A 14,810-nucleotide genomic window follows, 5' to 3' on the forward strand; every position below is an offset into this window, starting at 1 on the left:
GCCTTGCAGAAGTCATCATAAATTAGATTAATTTAAACAACCTTTATTGATTTCATGTGTATATTAATATGTGTGTCTATGTACTTTTATTTTATTATTTAATGTATGTTTCAAAATAGTTTAGCTAAGCATGATGGATCAGGTCTATACTCTTTATACTTCAAAGGTTCAAATGGATGGATCATAAAATTCAAGACAGCCTGGGTACATTTTGAGATAGTATCACAATTTTATTTTTAAAAATTACTGTATTAACTTTTAGTAGGCAAAGCCTGCAGTATACCTATACATTTTTACCTTAGTAGTATATTAAATATCCAGCTCTGCATAATAACTTAATTAGAATGGATCTTTATCATGTCTCTTTTACAAAATACCACATTGGTGAACTATATTGACATCATTATGCTAATTGAACCAAATGAGCAGGATGTAGCAACCACGTTGGTCCCACCAACAAGAAAGAAGCCCAACATTTAGGGAATCTATTTGGATGTCGGGGACAGCACATTCTTCACTTGGTTTGTTACTCTGGCCCATATATAGAAAGCTTCTAACTCTGTGTGAGACTTGGAACTTGAGAAGACTCTTCAAGAAGTCCAGGGTAGTGCAGATTTTTCTATCACTTAGACCATATTGTCCAGCACACCCAATGATATTTGTGTTACTAGTGTGGCAAACAGATGTTGTTTGGAGCTTATGTCAAGCCTCTGTAGGCAAATTACAGAAGAAACCCTAGGATTTTGTAGAAAGGCTCTACCATCATATGTAGACAACTACTCTTTTTTTTGAAAGACAGATCTTGGCCTGCTATGGAAGTTTAATGTTTGACAGTGGGCAATCCAGTTGCAGTGTTTCCTAAGCTGCTCATCATGAACTTGGTGTTAACTGACTCATCACATCATAAAGGAGGATGTGCACAGCAGCAATCTATTATCAAACGGAAGTGACATATGCATGATTAGACTCAATGAGGTATTGAATACACAAAAACCTTACATGAAGAAGTAGCCCAAATGCCTGTGGTTCCTTCTCCCATTAAAATGCTTTGCGCTGCATGTATGAACCTGTAACTTCATGAGACATTCCTTATAATCAGCTAAAGGAAAGAAGACTAGGGCTTGATTCACTGATGGTTCTGCAGGTTATGCAAGCAGCACCCAGAAATAGATAGATGCAACTACATAATGCTTTTCTCAGCCAACCCATAACTAGTAAAGGGAGTTCTTCACAGTGGGCAGAACATTGGGAAATAAACACAATCATACATTTTATGTAGAAAGAGAAAAGGCCAGATGTGTAATTCTTCACTGATTCTTGAGTTGAATCCAATGGTTTGGATGGAAGGTCAGACTTGGTAATGAGTATGAATGGAAAATTAATTAGAAGAACTTTGAGGAAATATGTGGAGAGATGTCTCCGATATGGGCAAAGAGCTTTGGTTCTTGGGGGAGAGTGCTCCTTCTAGTAGCCATAACAAAAATCCCACTGAACTGACAGCTCAGGCTTCCCCTTGGCCAGTTTGGGCTTCAGATGCCTTTATGCCAACAAGCTAAGGAAGAAGTAACAGTGTTAGTAGGGGTCACTAATCTGGAATACCATGGGCAAATTCAGTTACTTCTTCACAATTTAGTAAAAAGGGTTTCTTTTTAGTGCAGGAAATCCTTTTTGGTTGTCAACTTGACTACTTTTAGAATTAACTAACCACCCCCCCACACACACACACACACACACACACACACACACACACACACACACACACACACACACACACACAAGCAAAATGAAAAGAAAACCTGAGAGAGAGATTTTTGCCAAATTTGAAGTAGGAAGATTCAATTCTAATCAAGATTTTAAGGTAGGAAAAAACACCCTTACACTGGATCAATTGAGTTTAGAAAAAAAGGCAAGCATTTAATCCAGTTCTTGAGGAGAGAAACGGTACCTGGCAGAGGAGAAACCATGATCACTAAGATGATTACCCAAAGCAATGTGCTTTCCCTTATGATCTCCCCAAATGTCAGAAATGTAGCTGCATATTTTTTGGTAGTGGGGGTCTCCTCTTTAAAAGAAGCAGCACTGTATTAAATGCAACATTACTCGGTACCTCCCATAAAATCATTTGTAAAGTCTACATCCAGTTTAAAAATATGACAGCATTCATGTCTTTGAACATTCATGTGTATGTAACTGAAATCAGACTATTTCCAATTTTTATGTTCGATAAATATATGACTGGCTAAATTATTGTCCTTTCTGAGATGCACCTGAATGATTTCCAGCATTTTGTAGCTTAAATGTTCTGTGGAGTCATTGTATACATTGTGTAAAATATATTGTATTAAACTGTCTTGGGTTCCAATGCATGCTCTAATAAATAATACATGTAATCTGTTATGAGGAGCTTACCAGAGACGACAACTCACACACAGTATGTGGTCAATTGAAAGTCTTTATTACAGCTATCTGAGACAATACCTATGTGTTCAGGAACCTAGGTAGGACCTCAGTATCGAGATAACAGGCTTTTTAAAGGCAGAAAAGTCTCCCTGATATCTCCATAGGCAGCTGATAGGGGTAGGGGCACATTGGGCTGCATTCGAAGAAAGCAGTTTGATGCAAGCAGTTTTGACAGAAGCTAAGACTAGCTACAGAAGGTTCTGCACAAACAGGCAGTTTAACAAGGCTAAGATAAGTTAGTTAGGCATCCTGACCTTTGATTCCTAGAATAGTGTTTTTAATTTTCCATGGGATTCTCCGTCAAGGGATTCAGATTCTAATTAAACCTGGAATGGCCTCAGCAAGAACACAAGGATGAATTTCTGAACTGTCTAGGCCCAAAACAAAACTTTGTCATTTCCTTATAATAAAAACTACTTTCTAGAGATTAAAAAGAAGAGAAATCTTCAGGTTTCTCTGATATGCATAGATTTTGAAGTAGCACCAATCCAATAGGTTAAAAGTGAACTGCTTAACCTTTTTTCAGAGTGCTTCACAGAGATATTTATCTATGACTACTATTTTATTTTTTCCTCTGATTAGTAAGATAAAATATCCACTTTTTTTTTATTTTGAATGCAGCAAAAAAGCCATAGTATCATACTCTGAGGAGTAGAACATCAGTTTTTTTTTCAACATTATATATCCCAGTCTTAAGAATGATACCTTATTTATACATAAACTCTAAGTCCTCTTTGATTAAAATCCAGTTTAGTCAATTTTTGTATTTATATTTTTAATTAATTAATTAATTAATTAATTAATTTATTTATTTTTTGGTTCTTTTTTTCGGAGCTGGGGACCGAACCCAAGGCCTTGCGCTTCCTAGGCAAGTGCTCTACCACTGAGCTAAATCCCCAACCCAATTTAATTTATTTTTACACTCCAGATTTTATTCCCCTCCTGATCCACCTTGCCAATAGTTCCACAACCCATATCTCCTCCCCACCTACTCCTACCCCGTCTCCACAAGGATGTTCCCACCCCACCCACCAGACTTTTAAACTTCCTGGGGCCTCCAGTCTTTTGTGGGTTAGATGCATCTTCTTTGACTGAACCCAGCCCTGGGAGTCCTCAGCTGTATATGGGTTGGAGCCAACATCTCAACTGGTTTATGCTGCTTGGTTGGTGATCCTGTGTCTGAGAGATCTCAGGGGTCCAGATTAATTGAGACTGCTGGTCTTCCTACAGGGTTGCCCTTCTCCTCAGCTTCCTCCAGCTATTCCCTAATTCAACCAGAGAGGTCAGCAGCTTCTATTCGAGGTTGGGTGCTCTGACTCTTTCAGCTGCTTGTTGGGTCTTTTGGAGACCAGTCATGATAGGTCCATTTTTTTGTGAATGTCCCATAGCCTCAGTAATTGTGTCAGGTCTTAGGGCCTCCCCTTGAGCTTGATTCCCATTTAGACCTGTTGCTGGACCTTCTTTTCCTTAGGCTCTTTTCCATTTCCATCCCTGAAGTTCTTTCAGACAGGAAGAATTATGGGTCAGAGTTTTGACTGTGGGATAGCAACTCCATCCCTCACTTGTTGACCAGTCTTTTGGCTGGAGGGTTCAGTAAGTTCCCTCTCCCCACTGTAAGGCATTTCATCCAGGTTCCCCCCTCTTTGAGTCCTAATAATCTCTCACTCCCCAAGTCTCTGGTACATTCTACAAGGTCCTCCAAACCTCCTTCCTCCTGAGGTCACCTGTTTCCATTGTTTCTGCTGGCCCTCAGAGCTTCAGTCCTTTTCTCCCACCCAATACCAGATCATATTACCATTTCTCCGTACCTCCATACCCTTTCCCTCCTCCCCTGTTCATCCATCCCTAACTCCTTGTAGTTGCTTTCTTCTCCCTCCCAAGTAGGACTGAGGCGTCCTTACTTGCGCCCTTCTGCTTTTTGACCTTTTTGAGTTCTGTAGAATGCATCTCGAGTATTCTGTACTTTTTTTTTGACTTATTAGTATTAGTGAGAACATACCATGAATGTCCTTTTGGGTCTGAGCTACCTCACTCAGGATGATATTTTCTAGTTCCATCCATTTGCCTGCAAAACTCAGGATGTCCTCTTTCTAAATAGCTGAGTATTATTCTATTGTGTAAATCAACCACATTTTCTGTATCCATTCTTCTGTCTTGGGACATCTGGGTTGTTTCCAGCTTCAGGCTATCACAATTAAACCTGCTATGAATGTAGCTCAACATGTGCCCCTATGGCATGATAGGGCATCTTTTATAGCAAAAGCTGACCACTACATTTAGCAATGTTAAATCTTCTTTGAAATGTCATCTACCATGGCCAACTAATGTTAGTACAAACAAAGAAAATCTGTGCTTTCCTAACAGTCCACACTCTGGTGGAGAGACCACTCATTTCAGTGATTAAGATATATCTATTGGATTTAAAAATCAAGTTTTCACAAATTTGGACATAGTTCACAGAAAAGAATTGATTTATTTAATTCTTTTTTGACAGACTATATTCTTTATTAAACTTTTTAAGTTTCTTTGCTTTCTACTATTTTAACTTTTAATCTGCATTATTGAAAGTGTCTTTGTTTTACTCAGTATTGGGACTTCCCGGGGTTTGCTACAATTTTTAGAAACACACTTTCATTTTCTAAGTCTAGCTACTGCTGTACAACCTCACATTGATTGAAACTCAACCAGCTTGTTAAGCCAGATGCATGACTCTGTAGATACTGCTGTCTTTCTATTGGGGCATAGATGTTCCCAAGCTTTGGCTTGACTCCAACCTTTTGGAAGGGTACTCTGAATTATGTATGTCATACCTGTTATATTTTTGAAGGACAAACATCCTTTTCATTTATTCTATGGATTTCTGTGAAGGGGCCAGTGAGTATTGTACCCGATATTGTTATCTCTCTCATCCCATCAGCTAATTACAGGACCTCTTCCTTGAAAAGGCAATTTTATTGCCATCACTGTTCTGCCTACTCTGAATCATTATTGCATACTCTGATGCATTATGGTAATGAAAGAAAATTAAACCATACTCAATATTTAAAAAAAATAAAGCAAAGAGCACTGTGATGAAATGAAATGGTTATATCTATAGGCTGAAATCTAAATGTGAGCTAATTCTTTGTCTAGGGAGAGTTTTAATGTGAAGCTTTATAGAAATAGACATAATAGATTAAGACTTTACTTAACCAGAACTGTTGAATTGGCTCCCTAGTCTGTGCCTTCCACATGTTTATGCAATTGTGTTTTTAAGTCAACGTCTTTATTCATCTGAAAATATCACCCTAGTGCTTTTCCCATCTACAAAGGCAGCACAGTCAAGCTCTGCTCAGTGGTTGGCATAAATGTTTCAATTCCTGTAAAACCATCAGAAGAAACTAAAAAGGCAGGGGACTGAAGGTGAGAAGGTCTCAATCAACTACCTCTAAATAATTCTTTTTGATATATGGAGTGAGTAAAACCTATCATTTTTTGAGCTTAAAATTATATAAGCTAAAAATTGCATGGTTATATATTGAATGTAATGCAATGAAAAGTACATGATATTTAACTGTGATAATGTCTCCTTATGGAATTCAAATTATGTCTTAATAACTATTTAAAGGCAATTAAGATTTCCTTGAAGGAATTCAATGATTTGTAAGTCACAATTATAGAAAGATAATTTCTAGTTCTATCTCACAGTTAAAGTAGAAATTAATTTTGTTAGCCCTATTTTAGGAAGTATCATCGTATAAATTCCTTATTTTCCAGAACACATTTTATCAAACTTTATAAAGAATTAATATATAATTCAATGTTATACTGCGTCAAAGTATCATCTAAATCTCATTATTGTGGAACATAGTTAAAGTAATTCAAGGGAGAAAGTCTTGTTTCCAGGATATTATCAAGAATAATGACTATGAGAAAGGACAGCAAGAGAATACTCCTTACAACCGTATTGGATTTAATAATATCTGTAAATCAGACAAAATTTAAAAAGTTATTTTTCTCCTGGTTTCTTTGGAGGATTTTATGTTTCAACCCCATTCTTCTTTTGTATAATTAGCTATTGGATACCTCCAAAATTATTCTTTTGCTTACGATTGTTTTGTTTACAAGGAACTTTGAGTTCTGTGAAGAATTGCTAGACTATTCCCACAGACTGCATTATAACTATCAATTTTTCTTTATCTGACCACATGTTGTGCATGATATTTCTGTTTTCTGGTGTCCTCATTTCTTTCAGTGTTTTAAAGATGTCACAGAAAATGTTTTTCATCTCCTCTAACATCTTTGTCCTTGGGTACTTATGCATATTTTATTTATCCTCACAAATTTGATCTCTTTCTGTCTCTTCCTCTCCCTTTCTCTCTACCTCCCTCCCCTACAAATACTATGCATGTGTACATATTCATAATTTTTATGGCTCACTACTAAACTAAAGAATAACACAGTGAGTTTTATTCTTCAAAGGTGAATTAAAGCTTTCCATATCACAGAGTATAAAAATTAGAAATATATAAAATAATAATGAATTTGAAATTACCAAGGTTCTCGTGTTTACACATTCATCCCTGAATCGCAAAAAGTAGCATACCATTATTTGAAAATGCTGTGAAACTTGCTTTTTTCCTATGTTGTGTTTTCATTCTAAAATATATTATTGCTGTTGAATAGAGGTACCTTTTAAGTAAAAAACGAAAAATGAGTAAGGAGAATGAGATACATGCCAAATGAGAAATAGAAATTAGCATAATAGCTTTTAAAGTGAAAATAATACCTGAAGAATAATAAAACTAAGGAGGGAAGACACATAAAACAAGGAAGTACTGGAGCAGCCTTTTCTGGATACTAAGCTTGGAGGCTGCGCCGTTGCCACTATTGAGTCTCTGTGTCTTTTACACCATTTAGAATGATTCTGACCATGGACTGGGAAAGCACTAATTGTCTGAGAGAGATGTCTAAATATTAATGGCTCTCATCTGTGTTCCAGAAGTCTGCCCTGGCCACATTTACCTATAAAGTTTGTAGATGGGTCATATAACCCTCCCTCAAGTTCATAAAACTCCCTAGTTTGTTTACTTTGAATCAAAATGTGGATATTAGCTTGAATGAGAATAGCCCCCATCGACTCATCTTTGAATGACTGTTCCCCAGCTAGTGTATCTGTATGGGATGGTTTAGAGTTGTGGCCTTGTTGGAGTAGATATGGCCTTGTTAGAAGAAACATTACTCTGGGGATGTGCTTTAGAGTTTCAAAAATCCAAGCCTGGACATTGTCTCTCCCTTTCTCTTTGGTTGCTCTGTGTAGGTCAGAATGAAATGATTTCAGTTACTGCTCCACTGACATACAAGATCTTTTCCTGAAGATCATGAAATAACCTTCTACATTTGTAAGCAAGCTCCAAATGAAATGTGTTCCTTTACAAGAGTTGCCTTGATCACAGTGTGCTTTAACTGCAATAGAACAGGCATAAGTTGGTACCGGGGAGTCAGGTATTACTGTGACAGGCATGACCATGCTGTGGTTTAGAGGAATATTGAAGACTTTGGGACTTTGAAATATAAAAATGCTTGAATGTTTTATGCAAGACCCAGTTGACTATCCTAATAGGAATTTGAAGACAGTAGTGCTGTAAGCAATATGAACTTTTAGTAACTAATTCCAGAGGTATTACTGCTAAAGGATATTAGCACCTGACTTACAGATCATTTTGTGATAGTTTAGCAAAGAATGTGCCTGATTTGTGCCTTGGTCCTAAAAATCTGCCAGGGGCTATCTTGAAGAGTCTTAGACTAATACCTTCCATTGACAAAGGAACTATCAAGACACCTAGGATTGATGGTTCATGTGGTTATTATTGATCATTTTTATATAAATCTACAATAAGAAGGGGAAGCAAGGCAAAGAGAAATATAAAATGCACAGTTTTGAGGAGCAACCGAAGACCAAGAATTAATGTTGAACCCAAGTCATTTGGGCCTGTGACTGGAAGCATAGTTGTGGTTTAAATAAGAATGGACTATATATTTGAATGCTTGGCCCCCACTTAGTGGAACTATTTGAGAAGGATTAGAAGTGTGGCTTTATTGGATTGTGGCTTTGTTCATGGAATTGTGCCAAGCTAGGCCCATTCTCTATATCTGTTTCTGTCTGCGTCTCTGTCTCTGTCTCTGTCTCTCTGTCTCTGTCTCTCTCTGTCTCTCTCTGTCTCTCTGTCTCTCTCTCTGTTTCTCTCTCTGTCTCTCTCTCTCTCTCTCTCTCTCTCTCTCTCTCTCTCTCGTGTGCTTACTGTCTTCTGAAGATATAAAATTGAAGGAGCAGTTAATCTAACATTTTGTGACTTTCATTGTTCCCCCTAATTTGTCCCCAAATGTGATTGATTGTTAAAATAGAAGTTCCATCACCAGACAGTACCCAAGCACAGACTTCAGAGAATAAAGAGAGTATAAAGACCCTCTGACTGATAATCCATCATAATGGAGAATAACTATCTTGTTTCATACATTGTCAGCAAGATTTAGGACTTGTGAGACCTGCTACATTGTCCTGAATAGACTGATTAAAGCTACCTGCCTTACTTTCCAGATAAGGAGCTTGATTATAGATCCCATTCCTATGTCCAGCCATGGATAGAGCTGTGTGCTTTTGTTTTTTTCTTGGTATTCTGCTTTCTTTTTCCCCTGTGTGTGTAGTTTCTGGTCATCTTTCAATCTATTTTTATAATCATAGTTTTTAGTCTCTAGATCACACACAAGCAAGTTCTCATCTGGGTAAAAATTTTTTCATGCAGTGCCTTTTAAGTGAAAATCTGATTTCTGAAAAATACAATTGAATGTCTTTTTAGAAACTACTAAATAATCTACTTCATCACGCTTTAATTCATATATGTAATATACAACTCAATTTAATTGGTGAGATTTCCTTTTAATTTTCAATTGCACTTATTTGAAATAGGTTTTAAAAAATAAAAGAACCTTTTTCTTAGAGGTACTATTCATCATTTACTATAGTCCCCAAGTACTCTTAGCAAATATGTTACTATGTATTTGTTTTATTGGATATAAGAATAGACACACTTTTCATGTAAGCAAATCAAAGTCAGTTGTTAGAGATAATTAGTTATTAAATTAATCTTCCCAATCATAACCTTAAGTTTAAAAACAACTAACCAAGAAATTTAGTAATACCACCAATAAAGAATAAAAGGAAAATAGTGTAGTTTGTGTGTAAGTGTAAAAGTAAGTGTGTAAAAGGTTTTAAAGAGATGATATTTTACTTTGATCTTATGCTAAAATACACCATTTATATCACAAATGCTCTTTCATTTATACTGTTAATTTTTGTATTGTAGATATGCTTAACAAGTTGATTCAAAAGTTTTCTCAATAAAATTAAGATTAAATTTATCAAAATATTAATTTATTTTTCTGAAAAAATATTTTTTCTGAAATAATTTTTCAGAAAGGAATACAGTGTTTTGTGACTAAATCATTATGTAGATGAACTATCATATCATGTTGACAAAAATGTAAAAAAATCCTCTGTTGGTATGCTGTCTAGTCTTATGTCAATTTGTAACTGTAAGGAGAGAATCCTAATTGAAGAAGTGCCTCCATAAGACCTAGCTAATGTATTTTCTTAATCAGTGATTGATGCTGGGGAGCCCAGCCCAGTGTGAGTGGTACCATCCCTGGGCTGGTGATTCTGGTTTCTATAATAAGGCAGCCTGAACAAATCATGGACAGCAAAATAAGTAAACAGTTCCCCACCATGGCCCCTGACTCAGCTCCTGCCTCCAGGATCCTGCCCTGCTTGGCCTCTTGTCCTGACTTTCTTTAAATATAAGCATTGCTGTGGAAGTATAAGACTAATTAACCCTTTTCTTTCCAACGTGCTTTCATTATAGCAATAGAAACCCTAACTAAGAGAGTCGGTTTTAAATAAAGCAGATGTAAATATCTCTGTCTTTCTGTCTATCCATCTATTTATATCTAGAATTCCATTGTTTATATTACTTTTGATAGTTCTATTGTATTGTCTTTGTAAGATGATATTCTTCTTGGAAACTACATCTTTTCTGGAATGTTTTTGATGTAAACAACAATGAATATTTCCCTCCAGAGATAAATGAACTAACAGCAGCTGAATGAAGAGACGCTGACATAAATCCTTTGGTATAAAGACAATGCTACTGTCCACAATTAGTGCTTTATTCCTTGTAATAGTACACATAGGAAATAAATATCATTGATGGTAAAGTCTATTGTCTTGTTCCTATAATTAATATTAATTAATAATGTATTAAATATTTCCTGATTATAGGCACATATAACACTAAATATTGATTTTTGACAAATCAATATTTAAAAATTTGTGGTATAGTATAAGCAAGGTTAATAATTTTTTTATTTTCTTGTATTCTTCAAGTGTTTCCAGATACAGGAATTAACTACTATGATATTCATATTTAAAAAACACATGCTATATTCTTCAAATAAACTTTGGAAATATGCTCTTCTTTTCAGTATCTAGTTAAAATCTATTATATATGCATATATTTATGTACGAGTATGCATATATCTGTGTATGGAGTTAATAGTCACTTAATTTCATCATATGCATGATTAACCATGTAATATTCAACATAGCCTCGTGTATAAAGCTGTGTCTTATTCACATCCTAAACGACATGGCCAGAATATGCTAGGACAAGCTAAACCAACTGGTCTCTCTTTTTAAACTTACCTCAAGTAATGAATTAAATTCAAGGCAAATTAAAAACAGCTCCAAGCTAGCATTTATTTCTAAGATATGTTATATATGTTGAAACTTCTATATAATGTTAACCATGTAAGAATTATTACAGATAAACCAGCATGAAGTGTCCATAAATATGACAGGAATGGGAAAATGAAAGCTGATATGAAATTAAACACTAACTCACACAAGAAAATAAACTATGGGAGAGTAGAAGAGGAAAATATAACTGTATTTTTAAAAAAGCAACCTTCAGATAGGTTTGTTATGAATTAATCAATCACAGGATGTCACTGCAGGTCAATCATGCAAGAAGAATAGGGAAACTTGAGCAGATTTTTGAGTGGTACAAACAGAGAAATGTAATGAACAAGTCAGGTGAGATGATGAAATTTTATTGTTGCTATCTTTAACTTATATTTTTCAAATATAAAACTGATAACATACACTTCGCTGTTAAAAATGAAATTCCAAATGAGTTAGAAATAATTTACTTTATGAAATAAGAAATGTGTTATAGAAGAATTTTGGCATTAACCATGAACAAAATAGTACAAGATAAATGATCCAAAATTATTAGATATATTTTTTCAATGATGAAATTGTATTTCTTTATTTTGTGCTCCGTATGGGTTTTTAATTGATTATTTTATTTATTTACATTTCAAAGGTTAACTCCCACTTCTCAGTTTCCCCTCCATAGTCTCCCTATTCGTTCCTCCCTCCTCCCTGAATCTATGAGGCTGCACCCCAACCACCAACCCACTCCTGCCTCAGCAGCCTAGCATTAACCTATCCTGGGTCATCAAGGTCCTCCACAGGACCAAGGGGCTCTCCTTCCAGTGATGCTAGATAAGGGAATCCTCTGCTACCTATCCAGCTGGAGCCCCGGTTACCCCCTGTGTACTCTGGTTGGTGGTTTAGTCCCTGGGAGTTTTGAGGGTTGTTGTTGGTAGATATTGTTGTTATTCCTTTGAGGTTGCACACTCCTTCAGCTCCTACAATCCTTGCCCTAACTTCCCAATTGGGGTCCCCATGCTCAGTCCAATATTTGGCTGTGTATCTCTGCATCTATATTGGTCCAGCTCTGAATGAGCCTCTCAAGGGACAGCTATACCTGGCTCTTGTCAGGAAGCACTTCTTGGCATCAGCAATAGTGTCTGGGTTTGCTGTCAGCAGATAGGATGGATCCCAAGGTGGTGTAGTCTCTGGATGACCTTTCCTTTGGTTTCTGTCCCACTGTTTGTCCCTGCATTTCCTTTTGACAAGAGGAATTCTGGATTAATATTTTTGAGGTGGGTGGGTGGTCCCATCCCTCCTCACCTAGGGGCTGTGGCTGTCCACTGGATATGATCTCTACAGGGTCTATCTCCCCTTTGTTTGTTTGTTATATTTTGGCTAAAGTCTTCTCTGTTGTGTCCCAGGAACCCCTTGAGTCTCTGGCATCTGGCACGTTCTAATGGCTACCATCAGTTCCACCTCCTCTACTACTACACAGCTACTTCCAAATTCTTGAAACTTTGTATGTTTCCCCCTTCTCCTCCCATATCTGAACTGGTCCCTCTTTTTTCTACCCCCTCCTCTTTCCCACTACTTCACAGAGATTATTCTCTTTCCCCTACTGAGTAGTACTGTAGCATCCACACTTTGCTGTGATCTTTCTTCTTGAGTTTCATAAGGTCTGTGAGTAGTATTGTGCATATTCTGATCTACTTTTGGGCTAATATCCACATATCAGTGAGTACATACCACATGTGATCTTTTGTGACTGGGTTACTTTACTCAAGATAAAATTTTCAAGTTCCATCAATTTGCCTGCAAATTTCATGAAATCATTGTTTTTAATACTGAGTAGAACTTCATTGTGTAAATGTGTGGGATGATGTCACAGGTGAGGCAGGTACAAGATAGAAGGAGGCCTATCATTGGATGAGAAGGAAGGATGGGCAGGAGAAATGTTTGAAGGAAGAGGAGGAGACTGGAAAGGAAATGAAGAAGAGACAAGAGGGACAGGGAGAGAAGCTGTCACAGGACAATATGGCAGGTGACATTAAGATTCCACGCTGTACCTTTACAGGTTGTTATGAATGTTTTTAAGGGATGGATGTGTATTGGGTTTTGTATGTTTAGGTGGGCAACTATATCTTATCAACTGGGCCAAGGATTATTGTGTTGTGTGTTCTTTCATGTAGCGATTTAAGTGTAAGAAAGTGTGCAGTGGCTGGTCTTGGCCGGCACAGAGATGGGATGTGTGTTTCTGGCATGGAAACCTGCTTGGGAACTAGATAGGTAGAGAGATTGCTGCCAGGCTCAGAGAGATGCCTTTGGCACTGTAATATAGGATGGAGCAGAGCGGATGAGACGCTTTGCTGACTGAGAATTAAGATATCTAGCAGATATCTTGGGGCACTGTGGTGTAGACCTAGTGGGGATAAAAGACAGTGATACTTTTTTATTTTTTATATTTTTACAACATAAATGTACCCCATTTTCTGTATCTATTAGATGTTGAGGGACATCTGGGTTCTTTCCAGGTTCTGACTATTATAAATAAGGCTGCTATGAACATAGTGGAGCATATGTCCATGTTATACCAAGGAGCATCTTTTGGGTACATTCCCAGGAGTTGTATAGCTGGGTCCTGAGGTTGTACTATGACCACTTTTTCTGAGGTACTACAAGACTGATTTCCAGAGAGGTTGTACCATCTTGCTATCTCACCAACAATGGAAGAGTGTTCCTCTTTCTCCACATCCTTGCCAGCTTCTGCTGTCCTCTAAGTATTTAATCTCACATTCTGACTGGTGTGAGGTGGAATCTCAGAGTTGCTTTGATTTGCATTTACCTGATGACTAAGGATGTTGAACATTTCTTTAGGTACTTCTCACCATTTGGTATTCCTCAGTTTGAGAAGTCTTTGTTTAGCTCTGTACCCCACTTTTAATAGGGTAATTTGATTCTCTGGAGTCTAACTTCTTGAGTTCTTTGTATATAATGAATATTAGCCCTCTATAAGATGTAGGATTAGTAAAGGTCTTTTATTTGCTGTTTTGTCCTAATGAGCATGACCTTTGCTTTATAGAATCTTTGAATGTCTTTTTATTTTAATTAAGTATTATAGCTATAATGCACATACTTCTTTGTAAAATTTTCTTGGATATGTTATGTATTTACATTTCAAATGTTATCCTCTTTACCCCTTCTCTAATACTCCTCCTCTACTGCTTTGTTGAGGATGCTCCCACTCCTATTCATCCACTCCCATCTCAACACCCTGGCATTCTCCTACATTGGGGAAATAGTACTTCAGAGGACTGAGGGTTTTCCTCCTATTGATGCTGGACAATGCCATCCTCTGCTATATACGAGAGTGGAGCTATGGGTCCCTCCATGTGTACTCATTAGTTGGTGGTTTAGTCCCTGGGAGTTCTGGTGGGGGCTAAATTTGGTTGATATTATTGTTATTCTTATGGGATTTCAAACTCCTTCAGCCCCTTCAATCATTTCTCTAACTCCTCCATTGAGGTCCCCATGCTCAGTCCAATGGTTAGCTGCAAGAATCCTCATCTGTATCAGTAGGGCTCTGGCATGGACTCACTGG

At 37.0% G+C, this 14,810-nt stretch overlaps 1 protein-coding gene and 1 pseudogene across 1 annotated transcript in view; both read left to right on the forward strand.

Moving 5' to 3' along the window:
* Window positions 1-14,810, forward strand: part of Galnt13 (polypeptide N-acetylgalactosaminyltransferase 13) — a 629,326-nt gene that overhangs the window by 507,243 nt on the left and 107,273 nt on the right. The window lies entirely within an intron of this gene.
* LOC116902602 lies at window positions 1,937-2,065 on the forward strand (annotated as a pseudogene).

The sequence above is a fragment of the Rattus rattus genome, chromosome 5 (genome assembly GCF_011064425.1).
Source record: "Rattus rattus isolate New Zealand chromosome 5, Rrattus_CSIRO_v1, whole genome shotgun sequence".
Taxonomy (NCBI): domain Eukaryota; kingdom Metazoa; phylum Chordata; class Mammalia; order Rodentia; family Muridae; genus Rattus; species Rattus rattus.